The 25,173-nt window shown below is 46.0% G+C and overlaps 1 long non-coding RNA gene across 3 annotated transcripts; it reads right to left on the reverse strand.

The window, feature by feature from the left end:
- Positions 1-2,289: 2,289 nt before the first annotated feature.
- On the reverse strand, positions 2,290-19,471 carry LOC142010410 (uncharacterized). Of its 3 annotated transcripts, XR_012644790.1 has the most exons (4): positions 18,134-19,471; positions 11,913-12,133; positions 8,953-9,180; positions 2,290-2,356 (listed from the first exon to the last, which is right to left on the reverse strand). It is a non-coding gene; the product is annotated as an uncharacterized LOC142010410 (long non-coding RNA). The 3 variants fall into 3 exon arrangements; XR_012644789.1 differs by lacking the exon at positions 2,290-2,356 and having other exon boundaries at positions 8,697-9,172; XR_012644788.1 differs by lacking the exon at positions 2,290-2,356 and having other exon boundaries at positions 8,697-9,180.
- Between the last annotated feature and the right edge of the window lie 5,702 nt (positions 19,472-25,173).

Here is a 25,173-nt window from a genome sequence, read left to right on the forward strand (position 1 = left end):
CAAACCACTGAAACCATTTTGACTCAGAGTTGGACCTACATAATAAATAAAAGATTTCCAGCTGGGAGGAAGAAGAAGAAGAAGAAGAAGATATAACATACTTTAAAAACAACTGAGATATGAGAAGGACTGAGCTACAGGTTAAAATGTCCTACTTTCCTTTTTACTTTCTCATGGGACAGAAAAAAAAATCCTAACGGAAACCTCTTGAGAGGGTGCTATTGCATCCAGAAATATACTGTTTTCCTTCCACCCCAAATTGCTTGTCCACATTGTACTAGATATAGAATGAAAGATGAGCTTTACTGAGGCAGGAGAGGGAGACCACAACAACAGATCAGAGCTGAAGTATGTTAATATGCACATATGGCAGTCTTGTCAAAGCACTGCTATCATCATTACATTATGGTAATGTGCAACAGTCCCAACCACAATTGTGCTAGACATTGTGTAAACATACAGTAAGGGACAGTTCCAAAGAGCCTATAGACGAGACAAGCAAAGGGTGGGAAGTAAAAGAGAGATGACGAGAACCATCCAAAGGCACAGAGGCAATCAATGGCAAAAAGATTCTAATAAAACTTCCATCCTGCCCTCTCGCCACTGAACTGCTAGTGTTGAAGACAGAAGTGCCCTTTTGTGTTTGTCAATGGAACTGAGATAAGGCATTTTGGAATGCTGTCCTCATTGGTGCAGATCTGGCTTGGTTCCGTTTGTGAGTAACCATGGTTTTGAGGTAATATTTAAAATATAGACTTGTATAAAGGAAAACAAATGAAGCTGCAAACAGAAGAAAAATCACATCATTATAAAATCATTATATTATATATTATAGTATATATTATAGATTATCAAAAAATCATTATAGGGGCTCTTTTGCATACTTGGCTTAATCTAATTCTTGAGACCCCCCCCGCCCCTCTACTCTCTGATTTTCTCACCTTGATAATATTTTTTCTGATTTGTCAACCTTGATTACTATTTTTGGTTCTCTATGCCTTAAATATTGAATCTGTTCTGGTATGGCTATGGTCTGAAGAAGTGGGTCTGTCCCACGAAAGCTCATCACCTAATAAATTATTCTGTTAGGCCATTTCTACACAGGCCACTTCCTTTGGAAGTGGCATGTTAATACATAGAGTGAGAGATGCTAATGAGGCATGGATGCAAATTCCCCGTGCCTCATTAGCATAGCGTCGCGTGATTTGGAGTCTGGAAGACCGTTCTTCAGGACTCCAAAACGCCGTGTAGAAGCGTGACCCCGGGGGGGGCTTCCGGAAGGAAGTTCTCCTTCCAGGGGCCCCTTCTTCCCAAAAATTTTAGGAAAGAAAGGGCCTCTGGGAGAAGGACTTCCTTCCGGAAGACCCCCTGCCGGCCGCACTGCTACACGGCGTTTTGGAGTCCAGAAGAACGGTCTTCCAGACTCCAAATCACGTGACATTATGCGAATGAGGCATGCGGAATTTGCATCCTCACCTCATTAGCATCTTTCGCTCCGTGTATTAGCATGCCACTTCCAAAGGAAGTGGCCTGTGTAGAAACGGCCCCATTCTTTAAAGTGCTACTGGACTGCTTTTTTGTTTTGAAAAAAATCACTTTCTTTTGTCCCTACTCCACTACAAAGGCAACTGAGAAGTAGAAGTTTTTCTCTTGGGCTACCTGACTCAAACCCAGAGGATGTTTCAGAGTGAAACAGTGCTGTGGGTTCCTTCAGAAGCAAAGACCTCAGGCAAAAGCAAGAGTTCTGGTACTGCTGCTTTCGTCTTGTTTGCTTCGAGCAAACAGACACATCACTCAGCTGCGGAATGTGAGGCAGTCACCGCAGGGTCAAGCAGTAGGGAGGGCAGCGTAGGCAGCACCCTTTCATGCTCTACTTTCACACAGTGTGGTGAAGGAAAGACACACATGCCCACGTTCCTGCCAGTGCTAGCCAAACTGTATAACCCCTTCACTTTCATCTCCCGGTGGAGCTTCTTGTCCCTTTTGTACACCAGCTGAAACTGGCTTTTCTGGAACTTGAGAAGAAACACCAATAGCAACAAGAAGGAAGGGTCTTTGTGTTATCAGAATTTGACTCAGAACAGTCACATGCCTATTTGTCTGCTCTGCATGTGGTGTCCTTCCCTCTAGCCAAAAGTCCTCTTTCATGAGCACATTCTTTGGGCACTGTATTCAATGCATTCTCACCACCATCCCATCTCCCTGAATCATAATCTTTCTATGATGAACAGAAGTGAATAATTCAGATTAAAAATGCATTACCAGTTCAAATTAAGCTGTCCGAGCTGTCACGCTTTTCTGACACATGCAAAAAGAAATGAGATGAAAACATTTCCAGCAGATAAAGATACTGTTTCTGTAAATCACAAATGGTAACAGAAGGGAAGTCAAGCAGCAAGAGGTTCAGTGCCACTTTAGGTGGAGATACGGACCATTGCAGTAGTCATCCAGTTCTGCCAACGCGGGACGGGGGCCAAAAGGGGCAGTGGCACTGGAGCCTTTGAAGTGACATGACAGCTCTCCTCCACCCCTCTGCACAGGTATGAAGGAGGGGCTGGTATCACAGTCCTGGCAATGCTAAGGGCTGACTACCCTAGGTCCTGTCCCTTCTACCCTTGGCCCCACCCTTTTTGAGGGCACAGAGCCGGCCCACGGTGGATATTGACAGTGCTGTAGTCATGAGCATACCTTCAGAAGTTTCACCAATTCAGTTCAGCTAAGCATTTCCAAATTCTGATACTTAGCTGAATCTCCTGCAATATCTCCCTGCAATGGAGGAACTAATATCTATCGGAATAGATTTATGGTATCCAAAGCCCTGAACTATTTGTAAGGACTCACCATTCAAGTGGGTCTGCATTTAGCACCTTTCAAACTCAGTATGCCCCACGGCAAACCATCTTAAGATCTATTACACTTCAAACTTACATACATTTACATTAGAAATGTAGCACTTTGAAGACTAACAAAAGGATTTATTTGGTGATGGGCTTTTGTGGGACAGACCCACTTCATCAGATCAATCTTATTTCCAAAACAGACTGACATTTATAAGTACAGAGGACCAAAACAAATTGCAGTAAAAACTGACAAATCAAATAGGACTAAAGGAGGGGGAGGTGAGGAAGAGGAATGCCAAGTGTCTTGACTGAGATAATTACGAGCATCAAAGGAAGGGAAGCAGTCCTTGTAATGCATGAGGTAATTGATGTCTCTGTTCATACCATGTGTTAATGTGTCAAATTTGAATATGAATTCCAATTCACAAATTTATCACTGTAATCTGCTTTTAAATTCTCTGTGCTCTAGGACACAAATTCTCAGATCTTTAACAGAATGGCCCACTCCACTGAAGTGTTCACTGACTGGCTTATATGTATTGAGTTTCTTGATCTCTGCTGTGTGTCCTTTTATTCTTTGGTGAAGATTTTGCCCACTCTGTCCAATGTACATAATGGCAGGGCATTGCTGGCATATAATAACATATATAATGTTGCTGGATGTGCACGAGAATGTGTCTTTGATCTTGTAATTAACATGATTAGGTCCAGGAACAACAAACAGTCTTGCGGCACCTTATAGGGTAACAGAATTTTTGGAGCGTAAGCTTTCATGGGCAAAGACCCGCTTCATCAGATGCCTGAGTGGGGTGATGTGATTTCAGAGGGGTATTTAAAGAGTGGAGTCCCAGTAAGAGGGAGGGCCAGAGCTGACAAGAGCCCTGCCTCTTACTGGGGCCCCACTCTTTAAATCCCCCTCTGAAACCACCACCCCCCACTCATGCATCTGATGAAGCGGGTCTTTGCCCACGAAAGCTTATGCTCCAAGATATCTGCTAGTATATAAGATGCCACAAGACTTCTTGCTGTTCTCGAAGCTACAGACTAACATGGCTACCTCTCTGATAATGGTTAGGTCCAGTGATGATATTCCCAGAATAAATATGTGGACAAAGTTGGCAGCAGGGTTTGTTGCAAGGAAAAGTTCCAGGATTAGTATTACAGAGGTGTAGCCTGTGGTTGTTGGGGAAAATCTTTCTAAGGCTAGGAGGTTGCCATAGGAAAGGATAGGCCTGTCACCTATGGCTTTCTGTAGTGTAGCATCATGATCTAGAATAGGCTGTAGGTTTTTAACGATGCGTTGCAGGGTTTTGAGTTGGTGGCTATAGGTGATGACAAATCGTATTCTGTTATTGATCTTCTGGGATCTACCGTGAAGTAGCTGGTTTCTGGGTATTCGTCTGACCCTGTCAATCTGTTTTTCCTTCTCCTGGCAGGTAATTAAGTTTTATAAATGGTTGGTGTAGGTCTTGAAACTTTCAGTCTCTGTCAGTAGGATCAGAGCAGATGCAATCGTATCTAAGGGCTTGACTATTAAATATGGATCTGAAGAAGTGGGTCTGTCCCATGAAAGTTCATCATCTAATAAATTGTTTTGTTAGTCTTTAAAATGCCACAGAACTGTTTGTTTTGTTTGTTTTATGCATTTACGTTGAGTTTTTCCCTTTCCCCTTTGCTAGCAGATCAAAGATATTTCTATTTTTGTCTAATCTGTTTTTGTAATGATCATTTGGTGAAGCTCTAATGCTGAGATTGTGACATCACAGTTTTTGCCACGGCAGCAAAAGGTAGTACCTTAAAACTGAAAATTACTATTTCATTACAGGTCTAACAAAACTATCTGGATGCTGATTGAGCATGGTAATGCCATTCAAACATAAAATTATGAATGTCCTTAGAATTTTACAAACATTAACTAATTAATCTTCAGAAGACACTTTGGAAATATTATCATCCTCACTTAAAAATGGAGACAGTGAGGGACAACACTTAGGTAACTTGTCAAGGGGCACAAAGATGACAATTCCGAAGCCCTGATTAAAGTATAGAATTACCTGGTTCTTAAACTTAGCCCATAGATGTAGCCCTCATACCCTGTATTTTGGACAACAGCATGGTGGAAAGAGAATATCTCTCATGGAGTTAAGTTTAGTGGTTTGGTGGGTTTTTTTTTCTAATTGTTCTAGTTTTCTGTTTCATTAAGATATAAGTTGCCACTATTTACCCTTATCTTATAGGCCTGATCCAGAACCTATGAAAGTAATACTACTATTCTCCACAGTTGGCTTTGACTCAGGCTCTAAATGAGTGACAATACAATTTATGGAATGGAGGATTTCTTTATTTATTGGCATTAAAGTAACTGGCATTGATTGATTAGGATTTACTGCAAGATGTCTAATGTCATTATGCTCTACTGAACTGCTATTGTATCTGTTCCCACCTGGGAGGTTTAGGTGCTTTTATTCTTATATGCTACTGGCCCACGAATGTTTATAAGGAATTGTTTGGTTCAAAATTAGTTCTTGATTTGAATGAAAGAAAACAGCAAGCCAGATCTTTCATGGGTGAACTCAACAGATTGATGCCAATTTAGTACAGCTCAGAAACTAATCCAGTACTCTTATGTAGTATATCATCAAGGGCAATGATTTTCAAATGTTTTAGTCTGATGGGCCCCACATTTTGAAAACCTCTGACTCTGAGTCACATAGCAGAAAGGAAACACGTACCAATGCAGCTGCAGTTTTAATTGAAGGGAGATTAAACGTTGATTAGATTGCCAAGTCTCACTAAGTAAGATACCACCTGATGAAAGCACGCATACCCCAATTTGAGAACCACCTATCTAGGGGAATCAATACTGGAATTATACTTTGGGGAAAGGAGAGTTATTTCTCATGTTAAGATTTTTAACTTTAGTATTAGCTGCTGTAGAACGGCTGCCCACAGTCTTCAACCCAGAAAGTGGGTGATGCCTGGACTGCTAAATAAACTACACAGACTGACTCTTAATGAACCTCCCTTCAAAGTCTTCCCACCGCATTTATAAGCCCTTAAATAATATAGGCACAGTCTGCACAAAAGACCATCTGTTGGCCTATGTGTCATGATGATGATTAAGAGTGGCAGTTCTGGAACTGCTGCTTATTCTGTGGCACAGTCTCAGATGTATAGAATTAGTGATTCTGGAATATTCTCCCGCTCCACATATGTTCAAGCACATTTGTGGGATCGTTCCAAATGGAACATGAGACATTTTTTGTTTTCTTTTTTGTTTGTTTGTTTTATTGTTATGGTTATTTCATTTTTGGTGCTTGAGGTTAGGTTGAGCAAGGTCAGTAAGGGATGTAATTTATGTATATTTGATATCATATTTATTTTTTGATTCTGCGCCTGCTTTGGTGTTTGTTTATCAGACCACATTACCCTGGGCTTTTTAAAAATCTGTTTTCAGTTAAAGTATGTCAGAATGTCTACACTGCACACTAAACCTAGGTTCTGACTCAGGTTTGAATGCAACTCACCCTTCCCCACTACCCTCACAAATCAGTCTGACTCAGGTCATCAAGCTCTTAAACCCCAAGTGCTGGGACCCAGACAGGAGGATGAGTCTGATCACAGATCCTGATGTGACTCAGGTCTAAGTACAGAAGCCAGGTTTGGATGTATTTCTGGAGGGTTCATCACATCATAAAATATTTAATTAAAGATGAGTCTTTAATTCCTAGAGGCTCCAGGACAATTCTGGAGGGTTGACAGTGACAATGACAATAGGTCCAAGCCTTGGTTTTTGGCGATTTGGATGCAGCTCTAACTGCAGTGCCAACTCAGAAGGCCTGTCTAGAGCAATATTCATGCTAGCACAGCTGTGAGATACAGATCCAGCATCTGTAAGCCCATGTTTACAAATGCAATGTGGCCATTCAAATCTGGGTTTGGAAACACTAAATCCACTATCTTGGATCCCACAGATGCTGACTCTGTGGGTGCTGTGGGGCTGGAGCACCCACTAGGAAAAGTTAGTGGATGTGAAACATCCCCCAGCATCAAGCTCTCTACTGTACCCCTCTTGCCTTCCCCCTTGCCTGTCGCCCACCAGCAGCCCTGAACTTACTGGTTTTTACCATATAGAAGCAGTGGTATACCACACTGCACTTTTCAAGAAGTAGAATCAAACTTCTTTAATGCAGCTGAAATACTGCCCAAACAGCACCCACCACAATGCTGCCAGTTACATGCACCTCCATCCCCAGAATTTCAAGACATGTTGGAACAAATCTACAACAGCACAGCTGACTCCCATTCCCTCCACGGAGAGTTGTGTGGAGACTTTTGTGCCAAGTCCCACACCTATTGAAGGCAAGGATTTCAGATCTTAAGAAGTGGGTCTGTCCCGCAAAAGCTGATCACCTAATAAATTATTTTGTTAGTCTTTAAAGTGCTACAGGACTGCTGTTTTTGTTTTGTGAAGATACAGACTGACACAGCTACTTCTCTGTGACTATGCACATAGATAATCTTTTCTTGTATAAGCTTCAGCTAAGGAGACACCAAGAATCAGCTCTCTTTACTCTGACTCCCTTGTTCTGTCTTTTCACTCTAACAGATTAATACACAGTTTCCCTCTTCACACCCCAGACCCTGAACTTTATACCTGGGAAACAACCTTAGCCCAGAGTTCCTCAAAAGGTGAGCCTAAGCATCACTCCTTCTTTTGTTCAGCTGCTTTGCAAAATAGACTACAGAAATTTAACCATCCGACGAAGTGGAGAGTTTTAAAGCCAGATAGCCTTATTAGTAAGTTTCTGAGTATCTGCACTTTGAACACAGAAGTCACACCACAGACAGAAAATCAGAAAGGGTAACAAATACTCTAGGATAAAGGATACAGCTGAAAAAACTGAGGGGGGAGGAGCTGGAGGGAGAAGGAAGAGAAAGACACTGATTAAGGCTTAAAAACAGAAATGTGTAAAAATAAAAAAACTAGGCAAGGGCAAAAAAAAATTAAGTGACCATCAAAAGGCAAAACACACAAAAGTTTTAAAATATTGAACCAAACTGGCTGCTCGCAAAATCCAAATTCAAAATAAAAAAGTACGTACTAGAACCTTGGGCAAAGTCCCTAGATGTGCATTGTTGAATGCACTTTAAAAGATTCTACTGGTTTGAAGGTTTCCCTGGTTCTATTAGCATTCTCCATCGTACAGCTTACTCTTTGTACAGGTATGGACTTTCAAATTGGTAAAAGATGTATAAAGTGCGAGCAACTAATATAATCCTTCCCCCCTCTAACATGGTTGTTTGGGTGTTAGGTATTTAGGCTCCTATGCTCATGCAGAGCTCATGACAGAATCAATACAAGGCCTTGACTGTAAATTTATCGAGGCAAAGAGTATGTCTTTCTTCATGACTGTAAAGCTCCTTGTTCACACTATTGGGAGCTATATACGCTTGTTTGTGCAACAACTCTGTTAACTTAAAAAAATTCTCCTCGTCCACCATCAAACAAATTCTCTGCCTTGATCCCAATTAGTAAAGTGCTCTGAAAAAGCCTGGGAAAATAGGCTTTGAAACATATTCTGAAAATCTGGTATTCCCTTCCATATATATAGGTATATATAAAAATTTCATAAATATGCAAGTGGATTATTCCATTCATTGTGTTATGATGAGATCCATAAAAAACCACCTGGAGGCATTTTTGTGTCAAGAGGGTAGTGTCAAAAGTTTCAAAATTTTACTTCTGATATCACATTCCATTATAATTTTTATGGAAAGTTAAAATAAACAAATCTTCTTAAGAAAAAAATCCTGTGACATAGGCATAGTTCAAGATTTTAAACTTTTTGCACCTTGTTAATATCTAGCATTCAGACAGAGATACTAGACTTGGTTCTCCTATGATCTAAAATGTTAAAGTAACAGTGGGGTAGGAGACCTTCCTATTTATTCAGCCAACTTTTTCCAAGCTTTAACTTTCACCTCGGGTATTTGCAGGAAATAATTGCTTCTCACTAGCCTGTAACAGTTCTCTGCTTCCAGCATTGACCTTTCACTTACAGATTTAAACAGAGCTCTGAACCACTTTATTTAGCAACTTCTAATTCACCTTCAGGAATCTGTGGCCTGGCATGATGTCCGTAGGAAAAACTTCTTCGTTTGACAGTTTCTGTAAGTCCTGCATCACTGAGCCTTGTTCAGTTGTACACAGAGTCATGAACAAGCAGCTAAAATACCAAGATCTTCCTTGTTTGTGTTTTAAATGCTTTTTCTTCAAGTAAATGTACATCAATCTAAACATCCTGTCTTCAGATCAAACGTCTTCAAATCTGTTAAACTAAACAGACAGTGATTTAAGGTGCAGAAATTGTTACAAAGTGGAGAAAATGTAGTGCCCTCAAAATAAGCTAGTTCCAAATATAGTATTATGCTGCATAACATTTTATTGGGGAAGACGGTTCAGAGGTTTTAATAATTCAAATGAGAGTCCTAAGAACCAAACTGTAAACACTGCCTGAATTAATGTTGAGTCTGACCTGAACAGCTACATCTGCATATTTAGCTCTTTTAAAATACATATCTCAAAGTTCATGACATAAACATTTAGTTATTATCCCCACTGTACAGATGAGGAAACTGAGGCTACATCTTCACTAGCACACTACGTCGAAGTAGCCTATTTCAACGTAAGAACATCAAAATAGGCTACTTCGACTTGTATCATCTACATGTCCTCCAGGGCTGGTGCTGTCGACGTTCAACATCGAAGTAGTGACGGGGAACGTTGAAAGGAGCCGCCCCAGAAGGAAACGCAGAGCGTCCACACACACAAGCGCTCCCTGTCGAAATAAGGGGCCAGCAAAGCCCGCAGACTGGGTCACAGGCTAGACCAGCCCTTCCGGGTCAACAGCAAGCTACTCCTTTAAAGGGCCCCTCCCAGACACACCCAGCCTGCACAGCACGAGGTCCGCAGGGTACTGTCCACACTCTCGCAGACCAAGGCACAGCAGATACGGACCCCCAGAGGCAGCAGCAGCAGCAGGAAGAGGAGGCCCTCCAGGTAGTCATCCAGTGGGCAAGCGCCCTGCTAGGTGCTGCCCAGGAGGCTGCCCAGTTGTTCCTGCCAGAAGAGCCCTCCCCGGAGGCAGAAAGGGATGTCCCTGACCACCGGGCTCCCCTCTTCCTCCCCCGCCGGCTGCTCCCCCGCCTCTGGAGCTACCCCAGCAGCTCTGAGTGGTGGGAGCAACTGGTCATACAGGAGTGGGACAACGACATGTGGCTGCGGAACTTCCGCATGAGCCGGCAGACCTTCCTGGAGCTCTGCCAGTGGCTCACCCCAGCACTGAGGCACCATGACACCTGGATGCGGCGCGCCCTTCCCATCGAGAGTAGGGTCGCAATAGCCTTCTGGAAGCTGGCCACTCCAGACAGCTACCGCTCCGTGGGACACCAGTTTGGAGTGGGAAAGGCCACGGTTGGGGCTGTCGTCATGGAAGTAAGGAGGCCTGGGCACACACTCATTGGGGTGGGGGGGCCAGGTGTGGGGCTGGGGAGGGAGGGGCGCCGGGGAGTGAGGGGCTGGGTGGGGGGGTACCCAGGGAGGTACCCGGGAGGGGGGGGCCTGTGGGAAGGGCCCTGGGCTACCCTGCACCCCCTCATGGGTGCCTGTGTTCCTCCCCACAGGTGGTCCGTGTGCTCAATGCCATGCTGCTCCAGAGAGTCGTCCGACTCGGGGACCTGGATCAGCTGTTCCCAGATTTGCCTCCATGGGGTTTCCAAACTGCTTTGGGGCCCTGGACAGGACCCACATCCCCATCCGTGCCCCAGACCACAGCAGAGGAAGATACATAAACCGCAAGGTCTACCACTCCATGGTCCTGCAGGCCATGGTGGACAGTTGGGGCCACTTCCAGGACGTGTACGTGGGCTGGCCTGGCTGCACACACGATGCTCGTGTTTTTAGGAACTCGGGCCTGTGCTGCTGGCTGGAGGTGGGGACCTACATCCCCCAGAGGGAGATCCCTCTGGGGGATGCCACCGTGCCCCTCTGCCTTGTGGCGGACGTGGCTTACCCCCTCCAGCCCTGGCTCATGCGCCCGTACACCAGCCACCTCAACGCCAGCCAGCAGCGGTTCAACGCCTGCCTGAACCACACCCGCCAGGTGGTGGAGAGGACCTTCGGCCGTCTGAAGGGCCGCTGGCGGTGCCTCCTTGCTCAACTGGACATCAGCCTCCAGAACATCCCCCAGGTTGTGGGTGTGTGCTGCATGCTCCACAACATTGTTGAGAGCAAGGGGGAGGCTTTCGTCCAGGGGTGGGCGGTCGACACCGGCACAGGCTTCCCCCAGCTGGCTGCCGCACCCAGCTGCCAGGCCCACCATGAGGGAGTATCGGTCCGCGAGGCCCTGCGGGCCCACTTCGATCAGGGAGACCCCTGAGCACCTCCCTGGCCTTCCCCAGAGGACCCTCCACACACAGCTCGCACACCTCCCCCAACACCCGCACACCACCCCTGCAACAAGCACACGCCTCCAGTTATTTGGAAAATAAAACCTTTTTTTTTGAAAACTGCTAACTTTGTTTTGTGCACAACAGAAACTGCAACCAATATACAAAGGGGGACAACTATATACATGGGGGGCGACTACATACATGGGGGCCCAGCAGATGGCTCGGCTGTTGGCCCATCAGTCTGGGATGGGAGTAGAGGGGCACGACCCCCAGCGGGTATGGCTCGCGACCCCCCCCCACCCATGTCCGCGGTCTCCGGCAGGGCTGGGGGCTGGGAGGACCAGCAAGTATGGCTGGGATGCCTCCACTGGCTGGTCTTCAGGCCCAGTGGGCTCTGGTCTTGGGGAGCTTGCAGGCAGCGCAGCAGGTGGGGCAGCAGGTGGCGAGGCAGGTGGGGCAGCAGGCGGCGAGGCAGCTGGCGAGCCGGGGGGGCAACAGGTGGAGCAGCGGGGAGGGTGGCCCGGGGGGCAGTGGGGGGGCAGGAGCCAGGTGATGGCCGCCCAGATCAACCCGGCTATGTCCCAGAAGACCTCCATGAAGTCCTCCCATGCCGCTCACCGCCAGGTGGACTCCTCCCTGTCAAAGCAGAGTCTCTCCTCCACCACCTCCATCTGCTGCCAGGAGCTGGGGGTCCACAGGAGCCATCCCCAGGGTCCAGCGGTGACAGGACCATCCCGCTGGCCTTGGAGGTGTCTCCGGGCGCTGGCGGTGGCTGACCTCTGGCGGGCTGTTGGGGACGATGGAGAGTGCCTGGCTGCCGGGAGCGTCAGATGGTGCAGCTGCAGAGAGGGAGAGAGGGAGGGGAAGGCTGTTAGTACCGTGCCCTGGCCCATGGCCCATGGCCCATTACCCTGCCCCTCCTTGGGTGCTGGGTCTCTGTCCCCGTCGGTGGGTGTGATGTCCCTGTTGGCTGTCGCCATAGCATTGTCCCCCCACCCCCGGGGTTAAGGTGCAGTGCTGGTGTGGGTGCTGACAGGTGCTGATGGCCGTGCCGCCATCCTGGGACTGTGCTGCGGCTGGGCAGTTGTGGGTTGGGGTCCACTGGGGGGGGTGTGAGGCTCCCAGTCGTGTCTGGCACCCCCGCCCTGTGGCCCATGGGTGTGTGCCATGTGGGGTATGTACCTGACCATCCATTGCCATGGTCAGGGGAAGCCCGGTGGGCGGATGCGCAGCTGGTGCTCCGGGAGAGGAGGTCGATGAGGAGCCCCGCCTCCTCACTGCTGGACCCCTCCTCCTCTGTCCTGAGGGGGGTGCTCCTCAGGTGGGCCTTGGGGTGCAGGGCTGGCCTCTGGGCCGGACTCCGGCTCCGAGGCCTGCTGGGGCTCTTCGGCTGTGGTGTCAAGGGTGGCCGGAGGGGAGGAGGTGTCCTGGGGGCCCAGGATGGCCCTGAGTTCCCTGTAATAGGGGCAAGCGGCAGAGGCGGCCCCAGACCGGCTGGCCGAGTCTCAGGCCCGGGCGTACCCCTGCCGCAACTCCTTCACCTTACTCCGGACATGATCCGGAGTGTGGGCAGGGTGACCCCAGGCAGCCAGGCCCTCAGCCAGTCAGGCGAATGCGTCTGCGTTCTGCCACTTGCTCCCCATCACATGGAGCACCTCCTCTTCACCCCAGAGCCCCAGCAGGTCTCGGAGCTTGGCCTCAGACCAGGAGGGGCCCCGCCTCTTTTTGACCCCCCGCTTGGCTGCTGGGGGTGCCTGGGCCCCTTCAGAAGGGGAGCCCTGGGGCACTCGGGGGGCTGGCTCAATGCCATGGCTGGTGGCAGTGCAGATTGGGGCTTCTGGAAAGCGTGCAGGGCTAGCACATGCGTGTGCTGCTGCCTGCATGTTCTCAGCTTCCTGCCACAGGAAATCTAGGTCTGTGGTGCTTTAAAGGCTGCTGCGCGTGGGGACCATAAAGCCCCACAGGGGCTGGACAGAGTGTCTCAATCCCTCAGCTGAAGGCTGCCATGGAAGATCCCACTATTGCGAAGTAGCAGGACGCAGATTGTCTACACTCACCCTACTTCGACGTTCAACGTCGAAGTAGGGTGCTATTCCCATCTTCGGATGGGAATAGCAATTTCAACGTCTCACTGCCTAACGTCGATTTCAACGTCGAAATAGCCCACGGTGCGTGTAGACGTGACGGGTGCTATTTCGACATTGTGCCGACTACTTCGAAGTACTTCGAAGACGTGCCAGCTACTTTGAAGTACTTCGTTGTGCCGGCTACTTCGAAGTAGCCGGCTAGTGTAGATGCACCCTGAGAGACAGACCAATAAGTGACTTGCCCAAGGTCACACAATTAGTCAGCGGCAAAGCTGGAAGTAGAACCAAGCTTCCCAATGCCATCACTGGATCATAGTCTCTTTAGTGACAGCTGCAAGTTAGTGTGTTTTGTTCATGGACTCCAGGAAAGAACTAGGCAAACTAAACAAAGCTATGTCTATACTAGAGAGCTTTGTTGACAAAACTCATGGCGTGTCCACACCAAAAATGATTTATGTTGACTTACTGTCAACAGAACTTGGCACTATTTTGGTAGCCTTCTGCCTCTCCCCCATGATGCAGAACACCTTTCTTGATACAATCTGTCAACAAAAAGCCCCGTGGATACTCCAGGGCGCCCTCTGCCAACAGACAGGGCTTCCAAGTCACTGGGCAGGCCTTTCTGCTGTGCTTCTGGTTGGCCATTCTGTCAAGAGACTGGCCAGGCTGTCTGGCCACTCTCCGTCAACAGAGCAGATTGACAAAGTGATCCACTTCCGTGTGTGACCACGATTTGTGGACAAAAGTTTGTAGGAACATATCATCCGACAGCAACTTCTGTTGACAGATTGCTGTAGTGTAGAAGTAGCCTGGGTGGATACAGAATGGTGTACCAGTAGCCGCTGGAGTCAATAGGCATGGATCCCCACCGGGCACTAGGTGTATATCCTTTTATAACATTTAACCATGCCACATGACTGGGACCAGGAAATAAAGAGACGTTTCTTACCAGCACTACTGAGAATTCTTGATTAAACTTTTTTGGCCAGACAATTCAGATTAATTGAAACTCAAGCTTTTCACAATAAAAAACATATCAATTTTGATAACAGATTCTGTCAGGAAAGTTCTCAAGTCCAGCATTCAATTTTTGGTCAAAACCATGGAGGATGGAATGAGGTGAGAAAGAACTCTCAGAATAATCAATGGCCCCCTGGTTAAGGCACGCTCACGGAGCTGTAAGAGAGCCTTGTTCCAGTGCCTACCTGAATCAGACAGAAAGAAACAGGCACCTGGGTGTTTGAGGTGAGTTCCCAAACCACTGATCTATTGGCTATCCCAGGTATGTGCAGAGTGAGGGGGGCGGTTTGGGGCTCCCTCCTAAAGGAAGTGCAGCACAATCCGCTGCTGGGTATCAGGCTCAACCATCTTGTTAAAAATGTTGAAATATGTTACTGCTTTTAATAAAGATTTTATATTCTACAGACTTATTTTCATACACATGCCTAAAGGTGGGTTTTTTTCATATGAACATAACCAAAATTTCAATCAGTTTGGGTCACATTAGACAGGAATGAAAAGTGGGGCCCAATGTAAAAAGCTTGCTCACCCCTGGGCTGTTTTTGGAAAGGGGTCTGTTTTCTCACATAAAAACCTGAGCTCTTGGTTTCATTCCAATGCAAAAAGGAAACATATATGGAAACCTAGCAATTATTTGGTGAAATGGAGTTCTTATTTTCTGGCCAGTCAAAGTCAGGCACCCTTCTTACAAATGTGGTAATAACTTCAACACAGCCTCATAGGAAGTGACACCCGGGGTGGGAGGAAGAAGATTCTTTCTCCATGTTATTTCCAGTACAGCGCCATCTTCAGATCTGAAGAAGTGGGTCTGCCCCATGAAAGTTCATCACCTAATACATTATTTTGTTAATCTTTAAAGTAAAACAGGACTGCTTTTTTGTTTTGTGCAGATACAGACTAACGCCTACTTCTCTGTTACTTTTCTCCACACTGATCAGCAGCAGCCGCTCCTTGGCCAGAAAGAAAGCCATGCATAGCCATTTTCAGCACACCTAAACTGTGGGGCATCAGATTCCTTTGACATCTCCTTCAAGGCACAGTACTGTGGTGTAGATGCCACTCACTTCAACACCTCTATTGGATGAACAACAAGAAAATAGGCTAAAAGAAAATGACTTAGAACAGCAGCAGCAATAATAAAGGAAAAGCACAGGCAATACTTCCATTGCCCTGAGACATTGATCCTATGACCTGACATCAGGAAGCTGCCTGTAATAACTCCAGGAAAAGAGGAATGCCTTGCAGGGCAAGGAGTTCAAGACTGCAGGAAAATTTCTGGGAGAAGGAACTGTTTCATGGTGGAGGGTCATGGAAGTGTTAAATACAGGCAATAAAAGTTAAGAATGAATTATCTCAAGATAGGTGTTTGGTTTTGGTTTTGAATTTTTGGGTCTCCATCTGCTCTCAATGTTCTTGTTAAATTGTAAACTTTGAGAGCTAAGAGTGCTGTTTGTGTGTATTGTATGACACCTAGCACACTTAAGAGCTCTCAAAAAGGACCAGATTCCGATACCTTTATGTACAGTGAAGTCAGTGGACTTGTAAGAGGGAAATGAATATTTTCAATGTGAATAAAGGTATCAGAATCTGTCCCCTGCCCCCCACAAAGCTTTGCAATAATTATTTCAAAATCAGAATCCTAATCAGCAGCTAGGATCCACCTGCTGATACCTTATTTACAGCAGCTACACAGTAGTTAAAGGATATTGATTTGAAAAGTAAATCTAAAGCTAAGTAATGCTCCAAAAATATTTAGTGGGTAAATAAACTTAAATATGTACCTGCTATATATAATTTTACTCTTATAGCTTTCCAGTTTGCATATTCTTATGGCAAAGTAATTAATTGTATTCATGCTTTAATATGTTGGGAGATATACCTGTAAATTCCTGTGTATCAGAATGGGACTATTCTCCCTGTTGACAGGAAAGTTTGTATGATAATAAGGAACCTGCACTGTCAGTTTTGTTTAGAGCTCCTGGTGATTCCTTACAGGAGACCTTTATGTTATATTGATCATAGCTATGAAGGGAAACAGAACAATTTTTCTGTGGCTGAAATTATCTAAAAGCCATGTAGGAAAATGAAAAATTACCCAACTGATCTCCTGCTAAGTTTGAAAATTAACATATCATTTCCAGCTGAAATCAAGCACTCTGAAAAGGAAATGGATACGTAGCCAAGCAAAATGCACATGCTCAGAAGTTAGTCTGCTTCTGTGGTCCCTTTGGTTCAGTCTGTTTCATATGCTTGTTATGGGCTTCATTCAACTCTGTTTGCTTTATCCATGCATTGGCTTTGATCAGTCCAGTGAGCTTATATATCAATTTCTTGAAGCATTTTATCCTGTTCACTATGCTTGGCTGCCATTATGTTATGCTATTTCTATTCCAGTGCATATGATACCCATTCTGCAAATTTATTCTGTGTATCACGTCAACTCTATTTCATGTTTAATCTATTTCTTCATAAGTTATATCCCTCTTGGAACATGCTGCACATAAAAGTTTGATTTGTTGCCATTTAGCGCCATCCCCTGTATAATTCATAAGATTTTATGCCTCCTACCACATTATTCTGTCCTCCGCCACCTCCTGTCTCCACTGTGAATGTGTTTTATCAGTTCTGCAGCTACCACAGCTAATTGTCAATTAAACAGCCCCCCAATTAACAAAGTATTGTGCATTTTTAAACAGATGTGGGGTGGAAATTAAGTGCATCTAGTCCTTTCAGAAAGCAGTAATTTACTAAACCTGGCTTCAGTGCCAGGCTTGCTACTTTTTTCTTCTCTGTTAACATAGCGTTATTTAATTTATAAAGCTACAGGACTCAGGCAGTAAGAGAGCATTGCTTCTAGCATATCAATTTTAGTAGCCCAAAGAACTATCTGCTCATCCTGGCTCTATCTGGATTCTTGCAGAGTTGAAAAATGAAGCAGGGTTGTCTGAATCAGAGAAAAACTTCCCAGTAACTTAATGCTCAAAATTGCTTTGACTCACTGAGCCTGATTCACTACTCTCCTGTTATACTGTGTAATGTTACCGGAATCGTACTTCAAACACTGACCTGGAAGAAGTAACTGTAAAGGGGAGTGGGTCAACAAGGATCCATGACTCTTGATGCTCTAGGTACCATTCATTATTACACACAGGAATGGCTGACAGACTTGCTGGGCCGCTGGGCCTGTTGGGGCTGGAGGGTGGGTGAGGGGGCAGCTCCTCACGCTCCTGGAAAGGACAGCACCTTGGGCAGAAGGGATGAGGCTGGGAATAGCCAGTCCTAAGCACCACCCAGAGCAGGGTGCACTGGACTGCCCTGCCCCACTGACAGTCCTGAGTGACATCCAAAGTGTGCAGTGTGACACTCGAGCAGCAATTTAAAGGGCCCAGGGCTCCAGCCACCACCACTCTTGTGGTAGCAGCAGCCAAGAGCCCCATGTCCTTTGAATCACCAGGCCCTGGGGCAATTGTGTAGGCAGGCCCTAATGGTGGGCCCATCGAACACATATGCATTGGAATCCCATTACCATTCTAGCTGAATGTGCTGTACTTCAAATACTACTCCAGAAGGAAGATTTAACATAAAGGACATGCAAAGACCATCCCAGGACTGACAGGGACTTCAGGGAATTGCTTGTCCCCTAACAGGCATGAACAGCAGGGGAAAGATTCAAATCTGATCATTTTTTATCTCATTTCCCCCACTTGTGAAATAACGATAATATCATCTTACCTTATATAAGAGTTCTGAAGACTGTTTGTGAAGGACTCAGATATTACAGTGATGGATGCCACGGAGAAACCCAGGAGGAAATTAAAACAATTATTACTGAGAGCAGGGTATGTTGGTGGTATGCAATAAATAAGGCCTCATGTCACACACTAAATGAGCAGGATAAAATGGCACTGAACAGCTACCAATCCAAACAGTGCCATTCTTTCTGTGAACCGAATGAGGCAGGGCTCTTGTATCCAAACCGCCACATAATCACACAATTATAACACACATGAACAATAGGCACAAATTAAGGGAGACAAATGGAGGTCACACAAGGAACCTTACTTCTGGAATTTTTCTAACCTTTGGAATTTTCATATTCTTGTAATATTAGAATTTGAGGGGTTTTGTAATTTATTTTGGGTATGTAAGAAGTTCATGAGGTCAAGCACTCATGTCAAAAAATCAAGGAAGGCTTTATGTATGTGTTACAGCTTGTACCTCCTGCATCTGGCATACTGGGGACCTCACAGGTCCCAAAGAAGAGAATCTGCTGGATAAGAGAAAGTGCAGGGCTGTGCTGAGGGACTGCTGGAGCACCAACCTCTCCTCTCTGGGGCTCTGGCCCCAGCCCAGGCTCCCAGGAGCTGCCACAGGGCTCCAGCCAGCCCCCCACCACAGGGTAGGTGGGGGATTCAACTCCTGCCCATGGCAGCATCCCAGCTCCTGCTGTTGTTGGGCAGGCAGGGGTGCCAACTCTCAGCCCCATGCTGCCAGAGGACTCCAGTTCCCAGCCCCATGGCAGTGTTCCACCCCTACTGCTGTGGGACAAGTGGGTGCTCAGGCTCCTAGCACCACACTGCTGTGGGGCAAGAAAGAGCTCCAGCTCAGACCCACGGCAGCCTCTCAACTCCCACGGCCATGGAGCAGGTGGGGGCTCCAACTCCTGGCCCTGCAGCAGCCTCCTGGCCCCTACTGCTGCAAGGTAACTGGGGACTCAGGATCTGGCCACATGCTGCCATGGGACAGATGGGGGCTACTAGTCTTGGCCCCACTGCCAGGAGCTCTGATTTCCAGTCCTGCAGCAGCATCCCGGCACTTGCTGCTGTGATGCAAACGGGGGCTCAGCGTCCCAGCCCCGTGTGGCTGTGGGGCAGGCAGGAGCTCCAACTCCTGAGCCCTGCTGCCAGAGACCTCCGTTTCCCAGACCCACGGCAGCCTCCTGCCCTGAAGCCGTGAGACAGGCAGGGGCTCTGGCTCCCAGTGCCTCTGGGGTTTCTGCACCTGCTGGCTTCTTGCGCATCTGGCAACATGAGTGTTCATGCTGGAAGACAGATGTTGCCAGATGAGAGTACTGGATTTGAGAGGTTCTTGTGTTTTATGATACATGATTTGCACCGTTACCTGAGTAAGCATATACAAAGTCTGAGCAACATTTGCAAGCCTAAGTCACATTGCCCGCAAGGTTTTGCTGTCGTTGGCTCCTTCGGCCGGCTGCCCTTGGGGAAGTACGGAATGTTCTGTGCACTTCAGTCCAGTCTGATGATCTGAATTAGTGAAAGGATATGGATAAAATACATTCCTATGTCAATGTCTTTTATAACCTGAACTGGATTTCTAAGGAGAAGGAAGGAGGCAGCATCTATGCATACTTTGCAGCTTTGTTTTAAGTAAGATTTTTAACCATTATGAGGCTTCTTTGAAACCCAAAGGCTGCAAGTCTTTTGCTCCCAGAACTCCCCTAAACTTCAGGGTGAAATATTTTGAGCTGGTGGAATTCTGACCATGTTCTGAAAGACCATTCATAGGTTGGGCCTGATTCTCCACTCCCTTCCACCCATTTCATTCTGGAGTGGGGAATCCTTCCTCTAATGCAGTGAGGCGACCATGAATAGTAAGTAAGCTGTGTGAGTGCCCTGCTTTGTGTCACTTAGCTGCAGAAGCCTCTGGCCTGCTGGGGCTCTATCTGTGGCCCCCATGTGCCTCTCATGCAATAGGACATTGGAGTTCCACACTACTCCTCCCCCTCTGTCCTGGCACTTTCAGAGCACACGAATCACTTGATTTGTGCTCCTCCTCCTCCTTCCTCCCAGAGCTTGAACAGCCATGAACAGCTGATTTGTGGCATTCCAGCGCAGGGGCGAAGTGGGAGAGCGAGGACAGAGTGTGTTATATGATTGGAGATACACATCTCCTAGAACCGGAAGGGATCTTGGGAGGTCATCTAGTCCAGTCCCCTGCCCTCTTGGCAGGACAAAGCACCATCCCTGACATCTATTTACCCCAATTCCTAAATGGCCTCCTCAAGGACTGAGCTCACAACCCTAGGTTTAGCAGGCCACTGCTCAACCCACTGAGCTATCCCTCCCCCCCCACCACAAATCAAATGATTCACATTCCCCAGAAGTGCTAGGAGGCAGGGGGAGGAGGAAGGAAGTGTGGGACTCCAGTGCCCCAGTGCGTGAGAGGTGTGTAGAGGAGGGGGACAGCAAGGAGGTCCATGGACCACAGTGGGAGCCTCAGGGGGCTGCAGGTTGCTGACCACTGCCCTCAAGTATACCTAAATTTATTCAGTTATATTGCCAGTGACCACAATAATTACCATACCTTAGTCTAACCTTTTCCCTTAAGCTTGGCTGTTTCTATTGTTTCTCCAGAGACATACCTATCCCAGATACTAACATCTTCTTTCCAGAGAGGCTTTCACATTCCTTTTATCTTGGTGGAATTAGCTTGATGTACGTTTCTATCAGGGTGGGTTACAGGAAGAACCCTCCAAAATTGTGACAGCATCCCAGTGTTATCTGTTAAATTACCTTCCCATATGGCCTGTAGTTAAGCAGTGCACAATAGTTTTGTTCCACAAGTGAATGTGCTAATATTAACTTTTCCTCACAACTGTTACCTTAGTACATAAAACTAATTGTGCAGCAAATTTCTCCCTTAACTGAGTACCAAACACAGTCTGTAACTCATGGTGGGACCTAGGAAATCTGTGGGCTTCTTCTTCTCCTTGGTTACACTTATGCAACTCCTGAGGTGTAACCAAGGAGAAAAAGAAGCCCACAGATTTCCTAGGTCCCACCATGAGTTACAGACTGTGTTTGGTGCTCAGTTAAGGGAGAAATTTGCTGCACAAAGGGCAGAATATAGTCCACACAATCCCTTCTCCCCAATGCATCACTGAGTTGTGTTGTCGGTACACTAGATGTAAGTGCTAGATTGAAGCAACACTTTGCTTTGGAGGTGGTGCTGCAAGACCCCATCCCACAAGACGCTCTGGAGTGGTGGTGTTTCTTGTGCAGGGGAAGAAAGTAAGTTGCTATCTGTTGCAGCATACTTCTCATTTGCTCCCCTGACTCTGCCAAGGAAAAAGGGACCAATTCCCATGTGTCTCACTCGTCTCACCTTCTTTCTGCCTGAATGCAGGCTATGCTAGGTGTATAAGTTTTGTACATACCAACCAAATGTAATCTGAAGTTAATTGATTGCATGTGTGTAATTGGCAAAAGCATTTGACTCATTGTGTGCAAAATAACTTTAGGAAATACTGACAAATAAACTGTTCAGTTATCTCTTAGAAATGGGAATTTTACAGATTTGCAGCTAACCGAAGGCTGAAGGAGGCATGGTTCAGATATTCCAAAGGTAAGATGAAAAATGTTCTGGACTAGCAAGTAGCCATCAGAACGCATATACGGAGGTACCTTTAACTGTGGAGAATCTACCAAGCTTAGGATGTTTGAAGTGAAAGAAGAGTTTCCTAATGCATCTCCAATGAGGCAGCATGTGGGAGTGAGAGTAGGCTGGTCAAGAAGGTGTATGAGGTCTCTCTCTCTCTCTTTTTCTCTGGGATACCTCATGTCAAACAAGGTTTCCCCTTGGATGCCTCTAACTGATGAGTGTGAAGGTAAGAAATTAAGCCAATTCTGGAAGGGAAAACTCTCTGACAGTTGCTGCACATAAGGTGTCTTTCTCCACTGGCACTGACACCAGCAGTACCGACGCAGACCTAAGAACGCTCCATATGTTGGGCTTGCTGGTCTTCACAAAGGCAATGCTTGATCTCAAAGTGTTGGACACCATTCTTGATGGTGGTCCTCCAGGTTATCCCATCCTCCAGCTCCCTCTCTCAGGTATCAGCATCAGTGTCGCTTTACCAGGAACACTTTACCAAGGTGTTCTTAAGGATGTCTCTGTAGTGTTTTCTCTTCCTACCATGACACCTTATCCCAGTCCTCAGCTGAGCATAGAGAATCTGTTTAGGTAGATGTGTGTCAGGCATCCTGACCATGTGACCAGACCATTGTAGCGGCCTGTGGGTGAAAATAGGGTAGAATTTTACTATTCCAACAATAACACAGGCACTTTGATATAGAGGACAGGCTATAATCAAAATCTTTGCAAAAATGCAGAGAAAATAGCATAGCATACAGCCCAATTAGTGCAAATTTTAAATCAGTTAATTTCTTCATGTTCATGCCCTCATGCTTGCTTACACGAATACCAAAGGCATAGTGTTTGACTGCCATAGAGGTCCATAGAAAGCACATATCTAAGCTGAGTGCTGCAGTGTTGAGCATTTGAAGAATTTTACATCACAGGAAGAATATCTTGTGCCAGAATTTTATTTTAGTCTCATTCAGTTTTGGAATGAAAACAACTTCATAGGATCTATGTGACCAACTTCAGTAAAGTTACGTCTTATGCGCATGCAGAGAGAGGGACTATACCTAGCAACAGATATATTGTATATTCATATGTATGTGAACATGGCTATAGATATTTAACAATCGTACTTGAGTGGAAGCTCCTTGAGGAATTCTGGCTAACCTGAAGGGGGCGCTCATGGAGTGCACCCTTTGAAATGGAGTGTGCAACCACCATGTTCCAACTCATTTTTACTGGCTGGTGCAAAGGGAAAAGAGGCTGCTACGGTGCTGCCTTCATTCCTCCTTTGTCCCACCTGCAGTAGTCTAATGAAGCCCCGGTGTGACTGGCCCAGTGAAGAGGCAGAAAGGCCCAAGGGAGAAGCCCTCTCTTGCCACTGCCATATGCACACAGACAGAGTGGCAATCGAGGTGTGGTTCATAAAATCAAAATGAAAGCCATTCTTCCACTAGTTCAGCATATTACATCATCCGTACACATGTGCCAGTAGTATGTATAAAAGCACAAAGGACAGAGCTTTGTTAAATTATGCAATCCTTAGAGCTGTGTGAACGTTGGCCCCAATGTGGTTGACCACAGACAGACGTGGGCCTACAGATGTTGCCTATTCAGAGAAAAGGCAGGAAAGAGACTCGACATGTGCCATATTACCGATATTTTCCTAGTAAATTTAAACTTACGTGTCTACTCCCACTTTGATGTATATGTGTAGCCCCCCCGATGTTAGTAAGAGATGTGTAGTTACATCAAAGGCAGATGAGGCTTATTTGCGTGTGCGAAGTTACATTAAGCCTTCCTTAAAAGGAACTTGTCATGTTAAGTGGCTCTAAAAAGTTATACATTTAAAATACCTGCTTATTAATCAAAAACCTTTATTCTCCAATTCATCTTCTTTTATTTGCCTATATATCTGTATTCTGTTCTTATTTCTGAAAACAATATATAGTGCAGAGAATAAACCACTTAACATGATTCCCCCATCCAAAAAAAAGAAAAAGTCTGGAACTAGGCTGAATGATTTTGAGGATTTCAGTTAACAATGTCCACCTCACAGAACATTAACCACTTCAGCTGACACTTTTGTGGGTGTCTCAGCAGCAATGTCAGGGATCAAATGAAGAGTGAAATTGGTTCTCGTTCTTAAAAGTGGTCCCTCTATGGTCAGACCCTGCCTGCCTTATTCACAACGAATTTCCTTGCACTGTGAGTTCTCTGTTTTCAGTACAGCTATATGTGGACTATAGCACTCACTGAAGGAGGATTAGCAGAATGCTGCTATAAATCAGGGGTGCACAAAGTGGGGGGCGGGAACCCTCAGGGGTGTGTGAAATTTTATAAGGGCAGGGTGCAGTGCAATTGGCTGCTGGGTCTCAGGCTCATCCATCTCATTAAAAACGTTGAAATAGGTTACTGTTTTTATGTAGGTGTATTGACTTTTATATACCCATTAATAACAATTTTTACATGCTGAAAGGTTTTTTTAAAAAATTTTCACATGAACATTATCAAAATTTCCATCAGTTTGGATTACATTAGCTGGTTGGGGGTAGCGGGGGGCTGCTAATTGAAGGGATGAAAAGTGAGGCCCGATGTAAAAAGTTTGCTCAGCCCTGCCCTAAATCAAGTTTCAGAAGCATTGATAGAAGATTGTAAATGTGATGTGTGCAGGATACGTACAAGGAAATTAAATGAAAACAAATACTCTTGCTGGCATGGTACTGTCACACAAGGGGTTTGGTTTATTCCATCGCTGAGTAGCCTCAATGATTACAACTGTTTCACTGATTAATAGCTTCAAATTTATCTTATTCTCTATGGCCATGTCGACAGTACAGCGATCTTTCAAAAGATGGTCTTCCAGAAGACCTTCCTTTAAAAGAGCGCGCCTACACACAAAAAAGCAGATCAAAAGACCGATCCGCTCTTTCGATAGAGATGATCCACACAGCTCCCCCTCAATGGGCCAGGGATCAAAAAATCCAGCACCACGACGACTGCTCTGTTGAAAAAAGGTCCCCCAGGGCATCTACACGTGCTTTTTTTTTTTTTAAAGAAGTTTTCGAAAGGCGGTGTTCTAATCCGGGAGCAGAAGAGGGCTTCTACAAGAAGAGCAGCATTCTTTGAATTTCGGAGCGCATTTTGTGTGTGGACGCTCCACATGTTCTTTCGAAAAAGGGCCTGATTTTCCAAAAAACCTTGCTCGTGTAGACGCAGGCCATATGAATTTGTCTGGCTTCAGCTTCCGACCATCAGATGTTATACCTTTGTCTGCTAGATTGAAAGGCACATTGTCAAATATTCATTGCAGATGTGGTTACTCATGAACTGATTGAGTTACTCCTTCCCCTTCTCATTATGAAGCTAAATAGATTGAGTGTCTCCCT

Source organism: Carettochelys insculpta, chromosome 3 (genome assembly GCF_033958435.1).
Source record: "Carettochelys insculpta isolate YL-2023 chromosome 3, ASM3395843v1, whole genome shotgun sequence".
Lineage (NCBI taxonomy): Eukaryota > Metazoa > Chordata > Testudines > Carettochelyidae > Carettochelys > Carettochelys insculpta.